This window comes from Metopolophium dirhodum, chromosome 1 (assembly GCF_019925205.1).
Source record: "Metopolophium dirhodum isolate CAU chromosome 1, ASM1992520v1, whole genome shotgun sequence".
Lineage (NCBI taxonomy): Eukaryota > Metazoa > Arthropoda > Insecta > Hemiptera > Aphididae > Metopolophium > Metopolophium dirhodum.
The window spans coordinates 35227577-35245860 of NC_083560.1; the positions used below are offsets into that span (position 1 = coordinate 35227577).

Sequence of the window (18284 nt, forward strand, 5' to 3'; positions counted from 1 at the left end):
TAAAAAATTCTTTCAAATGCAGTTGCCGCCAAAAAACCAGTCACCTGATTTACACGTAGTCTTTTTCCGCCAAAAACGTAAAAAAGGAACGATTACCGTTATCACCAAAATGTATTTTTACGAAAAGGTATATCCGCCAATTATTATTTTGGAACCATATACAAATGTAATATATTCATAGCATATGAAATTATTATTATCATTATATAATTGCGTACCTAATATCATATATTATCCATTAAATTTAAATATTTCAATATTTCAAATTATACTACATAAGTAATAATTATACAGTCTGAAAAATATAAATTTTAATGCAAGAAGTTAATAATAATACATTGGTCGAATTTAGACACAATTAAATTAGAATTTTGAAATATTATGTAATTACATATCACATATTATCCATTTAATTTAAATATTTCAAATTAGAATACATCTTATAAGTATAGGTCAATCAATAAAGTTTTAATAGAGTTTTAAAAAGATCACATAATTAAAAGAAACCATTTCGACAAAAGTGTACCTACTAATTTCATTTGAATTTTTTAGATTCTGAGCGAAGCGATGAATGTATTGATTTTACAATGATGTGTGTTTTTTTTGTGTCTGTCTTTACATTTTAGGTCAGTAAAAGTGCTTGGATTTTCTTCAACAGTAAATTTTCTGATAGGAAAGTGAATCTAGTTGGTACTTTGAAGGGTCAAAAGTAAAAATCAGTAGTTTTCAAACGCAACGTGAAAAACAAAAGAAAAATTAAGGGTAATTGGACATTTTTACGCAAAGTCTGTTTTTGAGAAAATCGATTTTGGTTTTTGGTGCAACTCTAAAACAAATGACCGTATTATTTTGAGTTGAGGATTCATAAAAAAATTTCTTTTTAAATCTAAGATTTGAAAATGTAATACAAGATTATCCATAAGTTTGTCAACCTTCATCAAAAAAAAAAATGTCTACAAGAAAGTCAAATTAAATTTTTATGAGCGTATAACTATGGAATATTATTGCATTTAATTGAATACTAAATTGTTCATATCTGGTTCCACACCGTATAATTATTGTAATAATTTGTGGAGTTCGTTTATTCGGCGCATACCTATTTCAAAAAAAATCGGACGCTGTATAGTACACTGTATAGTACACACCGTTACTGTACATCACGCAATCGGTACTTATTGTTTTTGGTTATACGAGTACGGTGTTATATTTACGAATTTACATTTACGATTATCTACGATGTTAAATATAATTATTGTTGTTAGATGAAAAACGGTGATCATTGCTCATACGTCACTGGTACACGTGAGTGGATGCCGAACTGAAGAAGAACCAAATGCAAATGAAAAATATTCATATGTCAAAATGTCCACGGTCGAAAAATGAATTAATTTTAACGTAAAATGTAAAACCGTAAAAAGAGTAGGTTTTGTGTGTTTGTGTCCCGGCGTCGTACGATGGCCGACAGGACAGGACCACCCGTGATAAAAATATATAATACCGTAATACTGCGTATTATGTCGTTATCAGTTTTCGGTAATTTAATTATTAAATATAATAATATAATAAATATATTACATTTTTGCTAACATAAACATTCAGTGAAAAAATTCATATATCTACGGTAATTTGTTTTAAAGTTATAGGTACGCCAAAAACCAAAATAATTTTTTTCGAAAACCGATTTTACGTAAAAATTACAGTTTTCCTTAATTTTTATTTGTTTTTCCCGGTGCTTTTGGAAACTACTAGGAATTTTAAGTTTTGGCCATCTCATTGCACTAACTAGATACACGTTCCCGTCGAACAAGATACTGAAGTTGAAAATCGAAGAAATATATCAACTACTTATTGTGTATACTAGGACAAATAAAAAAATAAAACTCACATCATTATTAAAATCAATACATTCATCGCTCCGCTTCGAATCTAAAATGTGGGTCGATCGATCCCTCGTAGTCGGGTTATACATATTAGGGTAATCCGAATATTTTTTCAGTGTGAAAATCGTGATAATTGTCAACACGTCTTATCGAATTGGAAATTGAAACAGTAGATTATGACAAAGAAAACGCGCTTTTCTGAGGTCCTTGAATTAACTTAACTACCTTCAACGTTTTCACTATGTTTCAACGTCATAATATAAGAGTGTAGGATTCGGGACTTTTTGCATTTTCTTGTTATTTTATGGTTGACGTTGATTATTCTAGATAAGTAAGTTAAACATTTGCTTAATGAAATGGTGAAAAAAAATACAAAGTTTGAATTTTTATATTTCGTATTATTTATATTTTTATGTACGTAAAATTTTCAGGAAAATTCATAATTAGAAAACATTCAAAAATATTTCTTAAAAAAAATTATATCTGTATATGGTTTGAGATATAGCCATTATTTCAACTACTTATCTTGTACACAGATACAAAAAATTTTAAAAACAAATCATTACGCAAATCGTAAATTTGCTAATAGATTCATTATAGGTCGTTTCACTATAATTAGTTTAATACTAACTATGTTAAATATGACCTGTTGATCGTAAATTTGCTATACAAGACGGAGACAATAAAATGCCCATGTTACGTTTCACGTCCGCTGAATTCGTGCTTATGGAGTCAGCGTTTACTAAGTTTCGGACTTCAGTAAAATTTAAATTCCCGCCACATCGGCCAGAAATACTGCATACACTAGATAACCGTTCTGACTTATCACTAAGATAGTAATAATTGTTACCAAATGAAGAACAACATAATATTATTTTATTGTTCGATGAATTTTGAATCATTCGATTATTAGGTGGGTATAGTAAAAAATTACGAGTGTGAAGTTGGGGGACCAAAGATAGGGGACTAATTCTCGGACAGTTATTGATAACTAGGGCTCGGAAGTTGATGACCTTAAAAACAATAAAAAATGACCATACAAATGACCATAAAAATAGCAAAAAATGTCCTAAAAAAATGACCTAAAAAAATTACATATATCAGTTTTATATTAATAAAAATACATTTTTTTAAATATTTTACTCTATTTTACTATAAAATGCTTACAAATTATTTAAAAATCAAAATCATTGCATTGTACAATTAGAGAGTATTTTATATTATCGAAAGTAAATGAACGACGATTATCTGTTAATAAATTTTTATATTTGGAAAAACTTCTCTCCACGTCTACTGAAGTGATTGGGGCAAATCTGAAATGGACCAAATCATCAGCACTGAAATCATCCGGAAAACAATCACTTGAAGCTTCTTCATCATTTAAAATTTTAGAAATTGTTGACATAGTTTGAAATCCAGTATTTTTGGCAAGTACCGCATTAAATTTGTTTTTTATTTCATTTCCAATTCTATTAACTGCTGCTGATTCGATTTTAATTAAAATATCTTGTACAATTTGTATTGAATCATAAAGCCTGAGTCCTGAAGTTTCTAACTTGGTAATAGAATCGGCCAGAGTTCCAAAGTTTGCGTTAATGTAAATTAAATTATGTTTTACATTATCATCGCTTATAAGATCCTGTGCTTTTTCAACTGACGTAGAATCATCTTTGTTTAGTCCCATAATAATAGTTTTCAAAATTTCAAAATGTTCACAAAAATAAGTAGCAGCTTTTAACCATGTACCCCATCTTGTCAATACCGGTTGTGGTGATAGAGGAATATTAGGTGCCATTTCCTTGAAATATTGAACACGTGATGGACATTTCAAAAATATTTTTTTGATGTTCGATATTAACTGATCTACTTTTGGGAAGTGTTTTCGAATCTCTTCCGCAACCCTATGTAATCCATGGGCCAAACAACTTACGTGTTCCATTTTAGAGTACAGGATTTTTAGACCTCTGCCAGCTTTCATCATATAGGGAGCGGCATCACTTAAGAACAACAAAATATTGTCATGCTTTATTCCTTGAGGCCATAAAATATGTAGAGATGTATCTAATAATTGGGCGATGGAGGTATGGTTAGCTCTTTCTAAAATTTCTGAATTGAGCAAAAATATTTTCCCCGGGCCTCCGACTTCCAATGTACCGACAATCACGTTAGCCACATACCGTCCTACTGAATCCGTGGTTTCGTCTATAGAAACCCATAGCTTTTGGTTTTCGCAATAACTTCTTATTTTGTTAATACAGTCTTCGTAACATTGAACAACATAGGTTTTCCTTAGCGTTGATTCGTCAGGAATACTTTTGTGCGTGTATTTTTCCAAAAATGCACGGAATAATTCATTTGATATTTTGTGTAGGGGAATATTGGCTGATAAAAGAGCTTGACATAAATCGTAATTAAAAGTAGATTTTTTTGACGACTTAGTAATAAAACTTTGACTTTCTTTTAAATGTTTGCGCTGTATACCATTTTTATGTTTTATACGGGAAATGTGTTGTTCAATAGTAAATTTTTTTTCTGAGGCCACCTTTACTTCACATACTTTACAATAAAGAACTGTGCCATCGGAAGAAAAAATATCGTCGCCGGATTCCGACACAAATGCACGCAGACGAGCACTAAATTTTCGGCATTTCGAAAATATTACGAAAAATAATAAAATGTAGGTATAATAGGTATTATTCACTTTTACACGACAACGACGCGACGACTGTAATCGGCGAGATAAAATCGGATACTAATCGAATATTAGGAAAAAATAATAAAATGTAGGTATAATATTATTCACTACAATACGACAACGACAAAATGTAATCGGCGAGATAAAATCGAATAGGTACTAATCTTAATCCGTGGTAATTCCAAGTTTTAAGTTATCGGCATAAACAAGAAACGATAAGAAGTGAATACTAGTGTGAAATCAGTAAAAATGACTAAAAATGTCGAAAAATGAGCTAAAATTGTCGAAAAATGACCTAAAAATGTCAAAAAATGACTTAAAAGTAAAGAAAGCCAAAAAATGCATAAAAATGCAAAATAAAATTTAGTTTTTCAGTTTCACATGCTAATAAAACACATTTGTAGCCAGGAGAGCATCGTCTAAAGAGTTCCAAAAAAAAATGCAAAATGCCTCAACTTCCGAGCCCTATTGATAACAGTCATTGTATGCGCGGTTGCGTTTTATTATATTCAAGGCACCCCACATTTGTATTACCGTCAACCACAAGATGGCGCCATAAAATTCATAATTCTCTATAACTGGCACCGTGTTAGTTCAAAAGTGTACACGGCTTTCGGGGACATAGTAATATGCGTCAGACCAGCCCAGGGGACCGTTTTTTTGTAGAGCCGCAGTACAGGCGGGCGTGCCGTTTATAATTTTTCCGACCGTGTTCCGGAAGGTGGCGACGCATTAAACCTACCTATATATTCGGAAAGCCAGGAAAATTCTCTATAAGACGTTCATAGTTCAAAAGTATACACGGCTTTCGGGGACATAGTAATATGCGTCAGACCAGCTCAGGGGACCGTGTTCCGGAAGGGGACCGTTTTTCGTATTTTTGGAAAATTTCCTATAAGACGTTAATTTACTTATCTTTATTATTATGAGCCACCATAAATTGGTGGCTTTCAAAAATTGATTATAGGCGAATTAAAATAGGAGTAAGTTCAATTAAGAAATTGATACTTGCTCTCATACTACCGTGAGTTGTATAAAACGTGGTCTGTTATATCTTTGAATGATTCACTTCTCGTTCGAGAGCAGTTTTTTTTTTATTATTTACATGACTCTTTAATGTTAATAGTATTGTTTTAATGATTTTAAAATATTTTATATGTATTTTGCTATTATATTATTTTTATTTTTTACACTACATTGAAAAAGTTCGTTTTAATATTATAGTATAATAACTCAGAATGTTCATCTAATGAGAGTTTCCTAATGTGAGCCATCTTGTGTTTTTAATTAGCAGTATATTTTTGGTTTTTAATAGGTAATGGTCTATAATAATAACTGAATAATCGACAGATGGCGTCCCATGGTTTCTTAATAGATTACACCATAATACTATAATATTTTCTTCAATAAATTGTATTCCTTAAAAAGGTTGGTAAGTGTATATCACTGTGCTGTACATTAGGTTACAAGTGTGTCACTGTAATGAATGGTGTGAAATTTTGAATTCAATGATATAATTAACAATAGGCAAATATACAATAGTGAATATGCAACGATAGGCTAGGCAACGTCACCAAAAGAAAATAAATTGTTATTCGAAAAAAAAAATGGAAAATATAACTTCTATAATAGATGGATAATATGAAATTGCCGTAGGTTCGTCGTCTATCCTAGTATCCTAGGTTTAAACCCGTGCCTTACCTATTACTTAAAGCGTTTTCCACCATTTCGCAGCCGCAAATTGTTTTTTCAATCGTGATTTCGTAAACAGCTTACGGACAGGGACGAACACGTGCATTTAACATACTAAACATTTTCCCTCCCCTTTTTTTTGAATTAAGTATTTCTCGGCTATGTTTCAACTTAGGGCAACTTCACCAAACGGGAGTTATTATTTTTCGTGTTTTTTGTACTTAAAAAATTACATAGTTATGTGGTTTTTGAATTTTTAGTTTTCATTTGATCTCTACAAAAGTCAAGATCCTGATATTTTGGCGTACGCCGATTCGAAAAGGATTTATGGTCAAAGTGCGTACGAACATTATTTTGCCCATAACCGGGGTAGCAATAAGTTAAAAACGCATTATGTGATTATTCGTGCATCAATATATTTCCTTATGGTATGATAAGTCCGTTTAACATTTTGAGTAATAATTATTTTGAACTTTTTTCGTCATACCTATTTACATATTTAACTTTTTACCCTTAGATCCGTGCTGTTTGTGTATTTGATTTCCAGCGTGGTAGTTTCTAATTTTAAATAAAATTAATTAATCATTGTTGGTATATAACATTTTCTAATAAAAAGTTGACCTAACCCAACCTAAAGCGTAATCGTTTGATTTGATTTATTATGTCTTTTTAGTTAAGTTTTTTGATTTTAATAATTTCTGTCATTGACATCTTTTTAAACGCATTTTATGAAATATTTTAATTTTATTTGTTTTCATAATTTTGGCCAGTTTTTATTAACGATGGAGTGCGTAAACGATTATAATAATATAATCTAAGCATGTACATTTTTGACAAACAACAGACATTTAAGATATATTTCAAATTTCAAATGACGAATAAAAACGTCAAATGGCTTATTAAACAATATCTAACAGCTCAGGTCCAACATCATTAATCATTGTAAATGTTTCTAAATGTATTTTTGTTCAATAATTCGTATATAATACGTATATGAACACTGCATTTGTGTTGGTTGACGTAATGACGTTGTGCCGTTGTAAATTATAATTAAAAATAAAAACATAAAGAAGTTATTGAAAATATATCAAATTGTTGTCCTTGTTTATTAAATTATTGTTATGAACACATTGGAGACGACAATTTTTTAAGGCATTGTTACGTTGATGACGAGTGCCGTGTCTAACATGGTCATAGTTCTGTGAGTCACAGAAGACAAGGGACTCCTCCGAAATGGCGACAAAAAAATTCAAAACCTAAACCACATTCATTTACTGGCAATCAGCACGTTACAAATGAAGTGAGCGAGAACTCCACTGAGCTAGAGTGTTTTCAATTATATTTTCCACAATTTATTGTTAAACTAAAAATTCCACCTACACCAAAGAAAGCTAACCCTTGTAGAACGTACAAAGTGTGCTCAAAAAAAAATTAAAACGGGAAAATTAGATCGTTGTAAAAAAGAAACGTCATACTATTGTCTAATTTGTGATGTGCCGCTTTGCATTGACAATTGTTTTGAAATTTACCACACGAAAAAACAATATTGGTAAAAATGTATAAATTATTATTATATTGTATCAACTTAAAAAGGTAATAAGTAATAACCTTTATTATATTATGTTTATTGTTTTTTAAATATTTTATTAGTTTTACGTATTTTTTTTTTGTAGATACCTACTGTTTGTATTTATTAAAAACTTGTTCACTTATTATTTGTCAATGTATAATTATTATGAAAGAAAAAATTTTAATTTTAAAAAGGGTGATCATTTATGTTTATTGATATTTTAATAATTAAAATTTTTGTATACGAAGAATGAAATGTGTATCTGTTATAAACATTACATACGTCGCGTGTTTACAGAAAAATAATATTACCAAAACGAAACAATGATACCATTATTTTAGTCCTTTTCTCCTACTATAAAAAAAAGTATTGTAGCTAGTATTATACTTAATACTCGTATTTATATTTATATAAAATATGACAAGATAAAATAAAATAATTATCTCGGTTAACTTTTTGTTTTGACCATTGGAACTGTCGTAATAAGTCGTATATTACAGATATCGTGTTTTAGATAATCATATTTATTTTTAGACCTATTTTTAGATCAACACTCAGAGAGTTCGATGAAAAAATAAGAACTTAATCGGATTATTCAATAGCGAGTAAAAAAATATAGAAAATATGAGAAAACAGCCCGTCCACACAACAAATAATTAGCGGGAAATGTTCGTCCGTATATATTTAACACACGTACCGCGTTAAACGCGGCATTCGTCTCCAACGTATTACCAATGTAAAAATTCTAGCGTCTATCGTATCTTAAAATCGTGGCCGTGTCCAACACGGTACTCGTCTCCAATGTGTTAAAAACCACAATATCTAAAACCTATAAGTAGTTAGTTTGATGGAAATATTATTTTAGTAATTTGGACGACGGTCGTCAATTTAGTGAAACTACCGACCGACAGTTTCAATCGCAACATCATGTATAGGCTGTATAGCTAATATAATGTATTAGCATATATGCAGAGACGAACCTAAGGTGGGTCATTGGAGGTGTTACACCCCCCCCCCCCTCCCCCACTCAGCAATATTTGATTTTTAGTCGGCAAAATGGAATTTATTTTCACCTGAATTAAACCAATTTTTTTAAGACGAGGAAAGGAAAATTAAATAAATTGTTTAAATGTTAATATTGTTTTAACTCAATATTTTCGTAAGGGGTTATGGAGCGGATTCGCAAAAGTACATCGAGGACTGAGACACGATTGAGCATAAAACACCTTTTTGCATTGCATTTTCAAGCTTAATAAAATCAGTATCACATTTATGTCACCCCTCTTCACCACCCACTCCATAATCAAAAACTCTGGGTCTATGCCACTGCAGTCTGCAAGTATTCATTGTAATAACTAACAAGTAATACATTTAGTACTGTAATTTATTTATTTAGAACGGATTATTTTTGAATAATAATAACAGTAATAATAACAGATCGCCGGGACACGGGGTCTTGCCTTGCTAGAAAGAATAATTCAATTTAAAAATATAATTAATATTATATATAATATGATATTAAAATATACAATAAGCGATGATCGACGGCCGGAAATAATTAAAAAATAGCTAGATAAACCACAAAACCAGTCAATACATGTATGGAGAATTTGTCAAAATTAAGTGCGATCGTTGGCGACTAGAAGACACTCAACTGCGGCAAGGCGGTATTAATAAACATTATATTATGCCGCCGCCGCCGCCGCCGCCTCGTAGCCGTTGAGGTTGAGCCTTGTCTGAACATCATTCATTCTGCAATTTGGTTTTGGTCACGACGCTTTTGCAGCCCTCCAATCCTATTAATTCCTATATACAACTGAACACACAAATCGTAAGTACAATGTTAAATATAATTAAAACTATTAAAACTATTTTATGAATACTTTAGTATAATAATATGATATATTTAATATTTTACGTACCTTTATACACCGATTAAATTTTAAATAAATATAATGATTTTTAAAAGAATACAATTTTACGAAATACATTTTCTAAAAATTAAAATATTTCTTTAGCATTCAATAATTTTATTTTGTAGCTTCGAGATTTCTTCAATTTATGGCAAGTGTTGTATTTTAAATTTAATTTTCCTTGGTTAATTTAAATTCAAATTTATTACATTAATTGTAAATAGGATAACTAAGTATATATATAAAAAAAAAAAACAACAGTATAATAAAGAATAATATAAACAATTTTAATTTTAATGGGAACATTTTTTTTTTATTTAAGTTTACTCAATTAATTATTGTTTTATAAGTATAAAAAGTATATAAATATTGAAATATTTTGTCTCATTTATTATTTAAACTTAATGCCTATAATTTAACTTATGTTTAGGCTCCTAGGTTATTGTTTCAAAGGCAGATGAAAAAAATTAAAAATCCTTAGTCACAGTTTTTATTTATAAGCATTTAAAGTTCAAATTTTGACAAAATACTGAAAAATCACGAAAATTAGCAAATTATTTTGAGTTCAGAATTCATAAAAATTTTTTTTTTAAATCTAAGATTTGAAAATGTAATATAAAATTACTAATAAGTTTGTCTACCTTTATCAAAAAAAATAATATCTACAAGAAAGTCAAATTAAATTTTTATGAGCGTCTGAAATTTATATTTTTACAACATTTGATATTCACTCGATTTCTCATGTAACAATTTTTTTATTTTATTGTAATTAAAAAACGAATGACTGTAGGTACTTGAAAATTTCACTGAATGATTATATTAGCATTTTCTATACACCATAAAATGTTGAAAATATTTTGACTCTTTTTGAGCCTTTTACGGACATTGTCAGTTTTACATTTTTTTAGTTTTTTTTTCTATAAATATCAATAAAATTTTATTTGTTGGAAAAAAAGCGTGAACATTTAATATAAGGCTCCTGATATATCATTCTAATAGCAGTTGAAAAATATTAAAAATACATAGGCACAATTTTTTTTTATCAAATTTATAATTTATTAATTATTTTGTAGTTAAAAATGTATAAAATGTTTAACTTTTATGGCTAAGGATTGAAAATTTAAAACAAGGCTCCACGTAAATATGTTATATATAAATTACTTTATTCTCAATAATATCATCAAATATACTTATTTCATAGGCTTCTATCATAGGCTGACTGACCGTTTTCGCTCAGAATCGTTTTTCTTATACAATGATATTATATCGTTGAATTCAAATTTAACACCATCCATTACAGTGACCCACTTGTAACCTACTGTACAGCAGAGCGACTTCCACTTAACCACCTTTTTTTTTTTTATTTTTTTTTTTGTGTCCGTCATCACCTTTTACGACAGAAAAATGCTTGGATTTTCTTCAACAGTATCTTTCTGATAGGAAAGTGAATCTAGTTTGGGGGGTTAAAAGTAAAAATTGCACAGTAGTTTACAAAAGCGCCGTTAAAAACAAAAAAAAAAATATATGAAAAACCGGGAATTTTTACGCAAAATCGGTTTTTGAGAAAAGAAATTTTAAGTTCAAATATTGACAAAATACGTAAAATTCACGAAAATGTGCAAATTATTTTAAGTTAGAAATTCATTTAAATTTTTCTATTTAAATCTAAGATTAGAAATAAAATACAACATTTCTCATAAGATTGTCTATCTTTATCCACAAAAAAAATGTCTACAAGCCAATCAAGTTAAATTTTTATGAGCGTTTACAGTTCATATTTTTACAAAATTGGATATTCACTGGATTTCTTATGTAGCGATTTTGTTATTTTGTTGTTATTCAAAAACGAATAACTCTAGATACATAACAATTTCACTGAATGTTTATATTTTCATTTCTTATACACCATAAAATGTTGAAAAAATATTGTCTCTTTTTGAGCTGTTTACGGACATAGTCAGTTTTAAATTTTTAAGTTTATTTCTTTAGTTGTCAATAAAATTTTATTTGTTGGTTAATAATGCGTGAAAGTTTAATACAAGGCTCCTAATATATTGTTACGATAGCAGTTGAAAAGTATTAAAAATATAAATGCACAATTTTTTTTATAAGTACCTATTTAAAGTCGAATTTTGACAAAACTTATCAAATTTAAAATGTAATAATTATTTTGTAGTTTAAAATGTATAAAATGTTCAATTTTTATATCTAAGGGTTGAAAATTTTAAACAACGTTCCATGTAAATAGGTTATATATAAACTACTTTATTCACAGTAATATCATCGAATATACTTCGTAATATTATAGGATGACTGACTGTTTTCGCTCAGAATCGTTTTTCTAATACAATGATATTAGGTATATTATCATTGAATTAAAATTTAACACCATCTATTTCAGTGACCCACTTGTAACCTACTGTACAGCAGAGGAACACCGCTATTGTTATAAAAATGCTTATAAATTACGTATAATATGATATAAATTATAAATTATTATATACGTATTTATTATACAAGTAAAATAAAATGTGTTTATGACTAGAATTGTTAATTAGTTGATATCATTATGACAATATTCATAAGAAAATACAAAACGATTATTTATATTTACAAAAAAAAAAAAAACAAAATTATTTAAATCAATTAAAAATCTAAATAATTTTGAACCTCTCTAATATTATACCAGTGAATCTGGCGTTTGGTGTACCAGATCGCGAGCCCTCATTGGCTGCAGTATTACGTATGTGATAACATTATACAATTATCAATATTCATTGTTTTTAATAAAATTTTATTACTGTAGGTACTCACAACACCTATTGTTATATTTAAATTAATTAAATTCAGTTACCTAAGAAATAAATAGTTATACTATTATAGTACTGCAGCAGTTCATGCATTATACTCCATAGTATAGACATCTGTAGTTCACCAAAACACATTTAATCCTGTCAAACTTACTTCTATGTATAATACAAATTTTTTTCCTGTAGATCTCATTCTATTTGTTAGGTACTTTTATTACAACTTTCAAAAATACATCAAGTGTATGACTCGTGAAAGTGAATTTTGCTGTTTTGTTCAACATTACCTAGTCACTAATTAACATCGTCAATTATTGCAATACTTTATGTAAGTATTTTTTACTTGTATTTTATATTTTATACTAAAGAAAAACAAAATGTGTATTTTTTTTATTCAAAAAATTTGTTTGTTAAAAGTACTTATAACCTGAAGTCAGAATTAATTAGTTGCGTATTAGCTAGGGTTAGGACACTGTAAATTGGGCAAATGACTATAATACTAAACTATAATAACACGAGAATAGTAAACTTTGGTAAACAAACGTATGAACTCAGTTTGGTGTGCTGACTTTAGACTTCAAACCATTGGTAAACAATAACCTGATCGGGTGATTGAATGTCACTTCTATATTGTTCTGTGCTATCAGTCTATAGCAAAACAAATCTTTGCTATTGATATATTAATATAATATTATTATACTTACACCTAATAATTTTTTCAACAACTTTATTAAAATGTAATGAATATTATTGTATTTTTAAAATATAAATAACTTATCTAATATAGGTACCTACCTAATATTATGTTTTTTATAATTATAATTATTATTTGATGACATTTGAACAAGAAATATTAGCTTTAATATATAATGTTAATAATACCAATATTGTATACAACTTAAATTTTCATAATAACAACAAATAGGTAAGGCCACTAACAATATTATGTAAATAAAACAAATACCTAACTATTTCTATACATTGGTTTTATTCTTAAGTTTATTATTTTTGGAATTAATTTTGTGTTGAATTTGTATGTTTAAAAGTTTTTTTTTAAATTCTATTTTACATTTATCAGTTTATCACATATACCCTTGGGCTTTTTACAAACTTTATCAATGATATTCATAAATTTTTTTCTCATGCCATAGTTTTAATTAAATTTACATTAGGTATGAAGGTTACTCTTTTTTTAATAGTAAAATTTACTTATTTATACATTTATAATGTTGAAAAAGTAATGATATATCATTTTTAATTTTTTAGAAACCAACAGATCTGAATGAATAAATGTTATATTCTAAATACACCCTCACTCTGTTAGACGACTACTTGAAGACTCACAATCTTGGTAAGTATATTGAAAGTGATTTTATTTGCTTGTAAAATATAAATTAGTAACATAATAATATTATTTTTGTTTAACTGAGAGTGAATCAATATTATAAGGATATAAAAAACTGTTATAGTAGCAGCTAGTCCATACCTACTTCCGAGCTGTTTTTAACAGTTTTGAGAAGAGCAACAATTCAAATCTTAATATGAGTTGGATTCTATAGTTTTACTTCTATTTTTAGATTATATATTTACACTGGCCAACTGGTCACCAATGAAAATGTACAGGTATAATTAATAATTATTTAAATTGTTATGGACTTCTATCAAAATTATTTAAATTATTTATTATTACCTTCTCAAGGTTTTGTTACCGACTACAAATCGTTTAAAGTTGGACTGTACAATATATGTGCAGAGATTCTACTAACACAAATGGATACTTCTAATTATCTTTCTATAAAATCATTTGCCAACTTACATAGTTGTACGGAGTTCTCTCAAGTTTTGAAGCATTCATCAATAAACAGTTTTTGTATGATATATAATATAGAACTTAATTCATTACATCCTGATATATACATAAATAATGATTAATATTTTCAGATAAATGGTTAAAGGTGATTAGTTCTTATCATTATCTTGTGAAATGTGTGGAGATTATTTCCTATAATGACATTGCTGTTCCATTTGTGGTGAAAGTAAGCTAACAAAAAAAGTATTATAGATGTTTAAGTACTTGTATTTTAATGTTCTATTATATATGCACAGTTGCAACTTAAAGTGGCTTTACTGGAATTGTATATTTTATAAAATAACAAAAATAAGTAGATGGGTGTAATGGGGATAATAATAGATATTACACAGATGTAGGAAAATAGACTTTACAGATATAGCTATAACAGTTAATGTTAATCATATTTTAATTTAATTAAATTTATTTTTTGTTGTAGGCCATTGAATGTGTTATTACATGGGTAAAATATGATTGGAGAAAAATGTGTTGCCAGTATAATGGAACTCGTGCGTTTGCCATTATTAGCATCAACCACCAATATATAGAAATATGAATTGCGGTAAAAAAGTCTGAAGTAAGAAAGTCCTAGGAAAAAAAGTCCGGAATATCATATTATATACATAACAATATTTAAATTAATTAGTTTAAAAAAAATTCAATGATTATTATTACGTACGAGTACTTAGTAGAATAATCTTAAAAAAAAATCAAAATAATATAGTATAAAAATATTTAAAATAATATTTTTAAAAAAAATTTCAATAATTGTTATGTTTATCTAGGCCTTGTTCTGATACAAGTATTATGACCCACTTTTTCTAAAAATTCTTCAATGATAATTGAATGATAAGCTATTCTTTGGCATAAAGTAACTAGTCAGATATGTGTTGAATTTTTTTTTTTTTTACAGGTTCTCCCATGCTGTCGATAGCTAATTTCGCTTTATCTGCCGCTACTTCCAATCTCATTTTTCGGATAAGTGTCCAAATAGTCAGATGACTGGGGCCAACTAAATAACTAAATCTGTTATTCCACGATTCGCATATATTATTCTTTCGGTGGCCACCATTCATTGTTGTTTTATGTACATTCCAAGTATTCGATGGAAAAAGTGGACTTTTTTTTTTAAATTTGAATTTAATACCAGCCCCTACTTTTCTAAGTGGTCCATTTACGTAGGTTGCGTCAAAATAATTAAAAAGATCTTCTCCTTCAGGAGAAACAATTGTTTTAAGGTAAGCCATTCCTTCGAAAACATGTTCAAGAGGAGGAAATGCAAGGCCGTCCAACATTCCACAAAAATGACTAAATTCGTCATTATTTTTATACATTTTAATTAACCCTAAATCTTGGACTTTTTTGTAAGAACTTTCTGACATTTTTTCGAGCACTTACTGAATGTTGAACTACACTAACAAAATGTCGAACTATACTGACAAAAATGACAACTGTTCAGTTACCCATGTACGATATGTGCACGATGTAGTATGTCCACCTCCTATAGATAATAAATATCTCTATCTATATTAACTAGGTATATTGGATGTATACCAGATATAGGTACGAGTAAACTCGACAAACCCGATAATTAAGATAAAAGAAATAGTATTTGATTATTACATGCAACTAAAAGTCAAGCAGTGTTCAAAGTCCAAAAAATTTGTTACTGGTACATACGAGATTATTTATTAATTCTGTCAGGTAAATAATTTAGTTACAATTTATATTTATACTAATTGGAAGTTTGATTGTGCATCACATGGTATTTTTCCTTTTACCTAATTATATGTTCTGGACTTTTTTTCCTAGGACTTATTTACCTCGGACTTTTTGGTAGTATACCAGTAAATATTGTGGTTCAAGAACCACTTCTGAAAAATAATTTTATATGTAAATGTAATTTTTATAAATATTCCTTCATTATGAATTCATATATTTTATTTATTATTATTTTTTAGTTAATAATTTTGTATTAGAAGCTTTTCAATTTCTTTTACAGAAATGAGTTCAGCATTTCGCCATTCCAAAAACGATTCGGTGTTGAGGTTTTGATGTTACTGTTTAAAAATGGGTAGCTAGTACAACTATAGAAGTGATTTGCGATGGGTATACTCAATAATTGTTTATATGAAACAAATATGTATTTAAATTTTTTATTTAAATTTGTAAAACATTTAATTTTATAGATACGAGCGTTTTCAAAACATTTGAAGTCTGGCGAACTTTATGATCCCACACATGAACTACCTAGTTGAAGAACTGTCTGTATATCACAAAGGTGTTAATATAGAAGTTTTGGAAGATGTATGTATGCTATCAGTGTTAGTGATGGATCAACATTTCTTAACAGTATTGAGGCCTGATGACTAATGATGGATTATGGTCGTTTATTGCTAATACATTTCTCGATACATACCTGGTGAATATAATTATAATAATTGTTTTTTTATTATTAATCTCTAAAAAATTAATGAATTTGAATAACAATTTTATATAGGATTAGCCAATCAGATGGTGTATTGTATGTGATTGACGGAGAGACAAAGAAATCTGAAGAATTTGTTAATGCTATAGAAGTGTACAACCGAACACCACTAATACCTGGTCCATGGATACATTGTCAAGAAGGAACATTGACTTCTGTGTGTTTAGTTGAGTAGTCATTATTGGGCCACCACATTTTATATCTTATTTGCATTAATAATAGTCTAACATATGACTAACTTATGATTAAACGTGTATTTTTTTATATCATTTTTTGTTTTTTTTTGTGAATATTCTATAAAAAGTGTTTTTTATAATTTAAATCTATTATTGCATTCAAGATAAACAAATACAGTTATATTCAGTAGGTTTTTTCATAACTGTAAACAATAGTTTTTTTCTCAAAAATACTTTGCTTTATACTTCAATACATATTCTTAAATAGTATTACATAGTAAAATGTAAAGATTCAACTACCTATTGCTTAAGGGGGAAGGGGCTTCAAACCCCATAGCTCCCCATTCTATCCACATCTGTTATTATTATATACATAACAAAATTACTATTTATAACCAACGAATAAATAATAGAATATTTATTATACACATACCTACAATTATTTGCCAACTTTTTTTTTTATTATATCCCTTAGGGGCTGGAGTGGTGCAGTGGTCACGCAGTTGACTACGACTCACATAGTCATCGGTTCGATTCATAACAAAGTGCAAAAAAATTGTGTGGTTTTACGCAACCACCAAAAATCCCCATGCTGTTGTCCGATTGCGTCATCCAGTTTCCAACTAGGTCCCACTCCACTGGGAGTGAAGACCGCACATGTCTCCTCTTGGAGAAGGGGGGTAGTATCATGTATATACTGATATATATACATAGATAAATAGATCACATGGTCTCTCTACTACCCACTTGTGATAAGCATTGACAAAGACCTTGAGGTCGTTTCAATGAACAAATACAAAAAAAAAAAAAATTATATCCCTACGAATAGTAGCAAGATTGCCATCGCTTACATAGTAGTTACATTTATATAGAATACAGTGTACAGATAAAAAATTAGATAGGTAGTAGTTGCGCTGTGCATCAATACATATAGGTACCTAAGAATTTTATAGACCTAATCTAATTTTCAAAATAATTTGATATTTTATTTTCTGAGCGGAGCAATGAATGTTTTGTTTTTACAATGATGTATTTTAGGATCAGTGATCCCCTTTATGGACAGAAAAAATGCTTCAATTTTCTTTACTTTGGGGGGGTTAAAGATCAAAAGTTCCCTATAGTTTTAAAAAGCATCAGGAAAAACTGCAAACCAAATTTTTGAAAAAATCAATTTTTTGTCTTTATTGTAACTCTAAAAAATAATAACCGAATAT

The 18284-nt window shown here is 28.6% G+C and overlaps 1 long non-coding RNA gene across 1 annotated transcript; it reads left to right on the forward strand.

The window, feature by feature from the left end:
• Positions 1-12565: 12565 nt before the first annotated feature.
• Positions 12566-17079, forward strand: LOC132937077 (uncharacterized). The gene is made up of 10 exons (XR_009663598.1): positions 12566-12720; positions 12766-12885; positions 13824-13908; positions 14027-14180; positions 14257-14427; positions 14499-14593; positions 14846-14968; positions 16409-16515; positions 16596-16828; positions 16907-17079. It is a non-coding gene; the product is annotated as an uncharacterized LOC132937077 (long non-coding RNA).
• Positions 17080-18284: the final 1205 nt, after the last annotated feature.